We start from the raw sequence: 8,224 nt of genomic DNA on the forward strand, positions 1-8,224 counted from the left end.
GAACTCCTGAGTTCAAACAATCCGCCCGCCTTGGCCTCCCAGAGAGTCAGGATTACAGGCGTGAGCCACCGCGCCCGGCCTAGTAGTTTATTTTAATTAGGGAATGAGCACTAGGCTAGGGAAGAAAAGAGAGAAGAATGAATCCCTGAGGCTAAGACAAATGATAGGTTTTGTCCCTGGGAAGAAGCCACTTTCATTTCCTAGGCAGTTTATCACTGAGCATCACTACACCGTTCTCAAACTGCCTTCAGATTACATCCTCAAAGTATAGCATAAATATTGCCCAGCTAAGTGAAGTGGGGCTTAAAAGTAACAGGAGTGACCAAGGATGACTCCAGCTTTGGCATCGGAGAATGGTAATGCTGTTTACTCAAATGGTGAGTTGGGAAATGGAGGTAATCAGGAATATGAAATTGTGGAGTGGGCAGAGGAGTTATCTTAGATGTATTGGGTTTCTTTGCGTTGATGCCTGGACTTAGGGAGAAAGCCAAATGAAGGATGCCTACCGAAAGCAAAAGATTCAGGCCTGGAACTGTGGTGAATAACTGAAGCTCAACCAAACATTTGGAAATTATTCAGCAGGGCGGTAATGGTTAAAACCACTAAAATGGATTAGCTCTCTGTGGTGAATAAAAGGAAGAGCAACATATTTAGTCTTGGGGTTGTTCATGAGAGTCTGAAGGGGGCTCAGGAGCTTCATTGTGTATACATCATTTTAATAGCAATTTTCAGAGTGATTTTCAAAGGATAGTTCCCCACGAAGTCTCCATAAAATGGGATAATGAAATTTTTAAAAGTCCACAATATTCTTAAACTCTACAATCCTAATAACTGATTTATTTTAGGCTTAAATGCTATTGCAAGGAATGTCCTGGTCTAAAACACAGTAGTATTATTATATTATTTCCTCTGACGTTGAAATTTATTAAAAACATACTAAATAAGCCAAGTAATAAAATTGGGGAAGAAAAGGAGAATAATTATATTAAAGAATTGATTTCTAAGAAAAATTGCTATAAGACTAGCTTCCAGGAAGCCAAGGCAAGAAATGAGCATGGTGAATTAACTAGATATTGTCCCACGTAGAGTTCTTGAGACCCGGTTAATTATCAGTATTTCCTAGGCCCTCCCTCACCTGGAGATTCTGATGAATGGTCTTGCAGCTGGGAAGCTGTGTATGTTTTAAAAGTTCCCCAGATGATTCTGATAATCAGGCAAATTTGACAAACACTACTTTAATAAAGGAGACATACCAGTTCACAGGAGAGAAAAAATTTTTTTCTAGCTCTGAAATCTGAGATTTTGTTCCATGGACAATGAAGAACATTCAATAACAGAGACAATACCCTCAATAGAATTGAAAAATAAAACCAAACAGGTAGAGATTTTATATGTCTGTGTCTTTATACTGACCTTTGATAAAATAAAAACCAAGAACATAATGTTAAATTATTATTCTGTTGCTGTAGGGCAAGAATCATCTGGGTCGATTAAAAAAATTCTTTGGCCCTCTTCAGAAATTCTGACTCAGTAAATCTGGGTAGGGCCCAGAAATTTGCATTTGTAAGACTCCCCCCACACCCCCCAGTGTGACAGTACTACAAGTGGTCCAGGATCACATTTTTACACTGAGACTGGATAGTTAACAATATTCCTTAGCATTTCAGGTTCAGATGTCAAGTCTTGAGATGCACCATTTGTAATAAATATTTTCACCATATTTGAAAACTGAAGAAGAGGAAGAAAGCAGGGTTAATCTACTTCTGCAAAGTAGGAAAGATTTCTGTGGTATAAAACCAGAATCCTTCTTCTAGTTAAACTTAATTATTAAAAGCATAGGTTGCTGGCTGGTCTGAAGGTAGTGAGTTACCTCACTTGATTGTTCACAGTCAGTTACAGATTGAACTCCTTGTTCTACTACTTTGCCTTCTCACTACTGCACTAGTCTTAAAAAGGAAAAAAGAAAAAAAAAGTGTAGGTTGCTTCATATGCCATTAGAGTAGATATTAATGTCACCCTAAAAGGAAGAAGTTGATATTCGATGGATTAAAACTTTTGGAATTATGGAGAAAAATGGGAAAACTAATTTACCAGTCTTTTGGTAGAGATGCAATTAAGACACTGAAGTACCGAAGATATCACAGTATGAATATAATCATTCATAACATAAGGTTATATACATGTGTCTTGAATTGTTGCAATCTTACATATTTGGAAACATCTGATTTGTAGCAACCCATGCTTTTCCAGATTGGTCTTTATTTTCAAATACATCAAGAAAATAATATTCTTAAGGGGAGTGCTTTCTTATGGTCATTCGCCATCCCAAACTTCTTAAAAATACTAGTAAAAATAAGTAAGGGAATCTGCCACATAAGTGTTAGTGTTCTTGAAGATTTTGTAGAGGGTAACTTGACCAACCACAGAGAAAAAGTCGTGTTGGCTGGAGACTCTGAGGGATAGAGGCTGAATCCTTTCTGTCTTTATGTGGCTAGTTACTGAATCCTAAATTCGATTCAGCTCTCAATAAGAGAAACTTGTGTTACCGTAGATCTTTAATACTCTATGTTGTGACTGAAAAACAAAGTTGAGATCTACCACAGACCTATAAACGGCACTCTGTTGGATTCAGGTAACCTTGCATCTAGTTCTCTTTAGATGGTTTTCATACTGCAGAGAAACTTTAAAGGTCATGGAAGTCTTTGCCTTCAGTTTATCTTAATTCTCTAGGTCTTCAGTCTAGGTATTATACTAGGTGCAAGAGTTCCTTTTAGGGAATACTTTATGCTTGAAAATGGTATTCATGAGAAAAAAAAAGAAAATAGTATTCATTTAAGAAGATGAACTTAAAGATTTTTATCTTTAAACCAAAGTTAGCATTAAATAAGCATGTATCATTCATTGTTTCTAATTCCTGATAATTTTTTCAGGAGAAAATTCTAGGACAAAAATGCTTGCTCCACTGAACTAAAAAGTTGGAACCCACCCATTGCATAATATCAGTGTTTTGAAATTAAAAAAATTTAAATTTATACCAAGCTAATAAAGAACTTAATTTAAAAATTAAATAGTACCAACAGGAAAAACATTTCCCCATTCTCTCTCCTCCCTGTCCAACTTCCCGAAGTCAACTCCTTTAAATGCTTTTTAGATATTTTTTCTGGTATTAACCGATAAAATGCTTAAGCTTCTATTTCTTGATTTGTCAATTTCAGACTTTATTGACTTTCTATGATCATAGGTGATGATTTAGTATTCTTAACCTCCCACTTTCTCCTGTTACCCCAGGTCACAATTTTTAGTTGGTGTTTACACTAATGCCTATGTAAAAATGCAGAAGCATATATTTCATGATTATTTCCTTCTTTGCATAACTTCAGTTTTTTTGGAATGAATATCTGCCTTTTTTTTTTTTTAACAGCATAGCTTTGTTTCCTTCTTTTTTAGAATCAGGGTGTCGCTCTGTTGCTGAGGCTGCAGTGCAGTGGTGTGATCTTAGCTCACTGAAACTCCAATTCCTGAGCTCAAGCCTCCCCGGTAGCTAGGACTACAAGTGTGTGCCACACCACTCCTGGCTAATTTTTATTATTATTTGCAGAGATGGGGTCTTGTCATGTTGCCAAGGCTGGTTCCAAACTCCTGGGCTCAAGTGATCCTCTTGCCTTGGCTTACAAAATGCTGGGATTACAGGTGTGAGCCACTGTGCCTGGTCTACCAGCATTGTTTTCTGTGAACTCATCCTTGTTTCACTTGTTCAACTGCAGCTGCTGTATGATCACCAGCAATTTTTTCTCCTCAATGCTCACATATGTAATCTATTGGTTCCATTTTCCCCCCGGGAGATCTCTTTCTGAAGCCCTCCTTCCTCCTGCTCTGATCTGGAGAAGGTTTTGGGCACAACTTTGTCTTTGTGCTTTCCTTTTTTAGAGCGTATCATCCAACAATTCTCTGAAGAGAGGTGTAGGGCAGGCACACTTTTTGAGTCCTTATATTCACACAACTGATGGGTTGGTTGGTTATAAATTTCTAGGATGCAGATAATTTCTCCCTCAGATTTTTGAAGGCATTATGTCCTAATACCCATTGTTACACTGAAAAAGCCAGTGCTGTTTTGATTTGTGTTCCCTTCTGTGTGATTACAAATCCTTAATCCTACCACCATACCCAGCACTTAGAATCCTTAAGAGCGTCTCTCTTTATCCCTGATTTTGACATTTCACAGTGGCATGACTTGGTTTGGATTGCTTCATCATTTTTACATTGTTAGGCATTAAGAAGACCCTTTCGATTTGTTTTATTTTTTATTTTTTACCCTCTCAATTTAGACTCATATCTTGTAGTTCTGGGAATTTTTCTTACAGTTCCTTTGTGATAATTTCTGACTCTCCATTTTCAGTTCTTTTTTCTGGAACTCTTATTACTTTGATATTATACTTCCCAGTCTCTTCCTAAATTCTTTTTCTATTTTCCATCTTTGTTTTTTGTTGTTCTATTTCTGAAAATTTTCTCAACTTCGTTTTTCAAACTTCTGTTTATTTTGGTTATATATTTTTACTTTCCAAAACTTTTTCATAGAGCTATTTTTCATAGTACCTTGTTGTTTTATGAATTGTAACATCTTACCTTCTCTCTCAAAGGATACTATTAAAGTTTTTTTCTCTGCATTTTTTTTTCTTACTCTTGTTTAGCACTTTTATTTCCATTTCTGATGTTTGGATTTCTGTTTATGAGATACCGATTGGAAACTATATATATGGGTGTATATGGGAGCAGTTGCCAATTGGTAGGTTTTTTTTTTTTTTTCGAGACAGAGTCTTGCTCTGTTGCCCAGGCTAGAGGCTAGAGTGCTGTGGCATTAGCCTGGCTCAAAGCAACCTCAAACTCCTGGGCTCAAGCAATCCTCCTGCCTCAGCTTCCCAAGTAGCTGTGACTACAGGTGCATGCCACAATGCCTGGCTAATTTTTCTGTTTTTAGTAGAGATGGGGTCTTGCTCTTGCTTAGGTTGGTCTTGAACTCCTGAACTCAAGTGATTCTCCTGCCTCGGCCTCCCAGAGTGCTATGATTACAGGCGTGAGCCACCACACCTGGCCTGTACTGCTTCTTGTTTGAGATATAATAAACTACACTTTTGATTTGAAATCAGACATTTCATATTTAATGACCTAATAGCGTGTGTCATAATTTCCTTCCTTTTTAAGGTGAAATAATATTCTATTGTATGTATATACCACATTTTATTTATCCAGGTTGCTCCACCTTTTGGCTACTATGAATAATGTTGTGGTGAACATGGGTGCACATACATCTGTTTAAGTCTATGCTTTCAATTTTTGGGGTATATATACTTAGAAGTGGAACTGCTGGATCCTATGGTAATTCTATGTTTAACTTTTTGAGGAAGCACCGTACTGTTTTCCATAGTGGCTACAACATTTTACATTCCCACCAGCAATGGACAGGGTCTCAATTTCTCCACATTCTCCCTAACACTTGTTATTTTCTGTTCTTTTTAAGAAATATATTAATAATAGCCATCCTAATGGGTGTGAGGTGGTATCTTGTGGTTTCGATTTGCATTTCTCTAATGATTAGTGATGGTTGAGCATCTGTTCATATGCTCATTGGCAATTTGTATATCTTCTTTGGAGAAATGTCTGTTCAAGCTCTTTGTAGACACTTTTGAATTGGGGTTTTTCTTATCGCTGAGTTTACAGTTATTTTGTAATATGGAACAGTTTTGGGAAGACAGCAGATTTCCAAGGCATGAGAATTAGTGTGTTAGAATGGTATGAGAATGCTAGGGCCTTGGGAAAAGAGGCAGAAGGACATAAGGATTTCAAAGAAAATTTCTAAAAATTTTAAGTCTTACCTTTAGGGGAGAGTAAAGAAAGTATTCTTAGGATTCTGAGCTTATTTTATTATAGTATTGTAGTTTGGCAACTTTAAATGAACACTGGCAATCTTAAATAAACATTGGTGGGTTACCCTGTGAACCTAACCACCAAGTAAGAACACTGCTTGTATAAAAAATGCCCTGTCTTATAATCCTCTAATAAAAACAAACTTTTTACATATAATTCATATATAAACTGATGACTATAAACTAAAATCTAAACTGGGAAAGTACGTCGGTTGTACTGATGCAGGGGTCCCCAATCTATGGTGAGTTGTGTAATTATTTCATTATATATTACAATGTGATAATAATAAAGTACACAATAAATATAATGTGTTTGAATGATCCTGAAACCATCTCCCCCGCCATCCCCAGTCTGTGGAAAAATTGCCTTCTATGAAAACGGTCCCTAGTGCCAAAAAGGTTGGGGACTGCTGCAATGGATTACATAAATAATTACTTATCATAGAATACTTTTAATTGGGAATTTAATATTTTTCAACTACCAAAAATTGATTTGCACAAATCATTTGTGGGATACCATTATAATACACATGATACAGAACTACGGAACCAATACATAATCACGATATAATTGATAGAAACATGAAAACAAAGCTGATATCTACAGGTATAGACAAGGGTTGAGAAAAAGAAGGATTACATAGAAATCTGTGCTGTTAACTGAAGTAGCTAGAAAAAAATACTACTATTGACCACTGGTAATAGATAACTTATATCCAAATAATTATACAAATTTTAAAGTGACCATTTTACATAATCTATTAAAAATTGACAAATTGTTAAAGATTCTGAAATTTTGGTAAAATATAAGATGAAGGTTAGATAAATAACCTATATTATAAATTTTATTATGGATGTATAATGTAATTTATATATTTTAGAATAAATATGACATTATTGTAAAGTATTCTAGAGTTATTTTCAGTGTTTTACACTCTATATTCTCTATAAATAATCCACAGTTAAGACAACATACCATTCTCTAAAAACAAAACAAAACAAAACAAAGCTTTCATTAATCTAAAACTAAAGGTTGGCTTTCCATTTCTTGTCAGGATCCGTGTTGCTAACTGTGGAAAGAAAATCAGAGAGTAAAAATTTAACAACAGATAAGCAAATGCACTAGATTTTAGGTTATCTTGTGGCTAGAAAAAGCACTTATTTTAAAAATAATTTTGTTGCTCAGTACAAAGTTGGTATTTTTTTTATAAGCATAAAAACTGAAGCTTCTACATGAAATTCAAGTTTTGACCCTCTTGATTTTAAGGGTTAAATTTCTATAAAGATTATTAATTTGACAAATTAATACCAATAAATAATTACAGAATTACTGCTTTAAGATCTTTTGAGTTTACTACATTTACTACTGCTTAAAACCTTTGCCTGTTCTCAAATCTACCACATGTAAAATTCTTTGTGGTTCTGGGGTCTGGGAGAAGAGAAGTTATCTTCCCACTACATGCCTTTGATTGTCATTCTGGTTGGTAAGGACTGGAACACTAAGTGAGATTCTAAGTCCTGTGGCAACTTTTGGTTCCAATTTGTGGTTGGCTGGCCTTGTGCTACTGACATTCCTAGTTTCTGTCTCTCCAACTTAAAGAGATATTCAAGGGAGAACTCTGATGGGCGTTGTTTTTCCTAAAAGGAAACTAGTGCATCTGTGAAAATATTTTAAATACTGGCAACAAAAGAATTAAAATTTGGAAGTATACTCACATATTTTTCCTTCTTTTTCTAGTTTTTTTAAATGAAGCAAGAGATTATGTTGAGCCATTCTATGTAAATTTTCAGGAGTATTCTAAAAGAAAAATGAGGGTGAAAGAAAAACACTTTTTTTAAAAAAAAGAACACAATCTCTTTGAAACTTTTAAAGAAAAACAAAATGCAGCAAAAGAAGAAAAGTTTAACTTAAATATATTTTTAAATAGTAATAACCTAAACAATTTCACTTTGTACATGTTTTGCTTTAGGTCACTATATTCCTATATATATTTTCTTTATATAAGATACACTGTATGCATCAAAAAGACAGTGCACCATGTCTGTTTTGTTCACTATTGAATACTCAGTGTTTAGCAGAATGGTACATAGTAGGAACTTGTTAATATTTTATAAATGAGTGAATGTGTGAATTATTATATTTTATTTTAATTTTTTTAGAAACAGTGTCTCTCTCTGTCACCCAGGCTGCAGTGTAGTGGCACTGATCATAGCTCACTGTAGCCTCGAACTCCTGGCCTCAAGTGATTCTCCTGCCTCAGCCTCCCAAAGTGCTGGGATTACAGATGCAAGCCACCACACCC

This window comes from Propithecus coquereli, unplaced genomic scaffold (genome assembly GCF_000956105.1).
Source record: "Propithecus coquereli isolate 6110/MARCELLA unplaced genomic scaffold, Pcoq_1.0 Scaffold29, whole genome shotgun sequence".
Taxonomy (NCBI): Eukaryota; Metazoa; Chordata; class Mammalia; order Primates; family Indriidae; genus Propithecus; species Propithecus coquereli.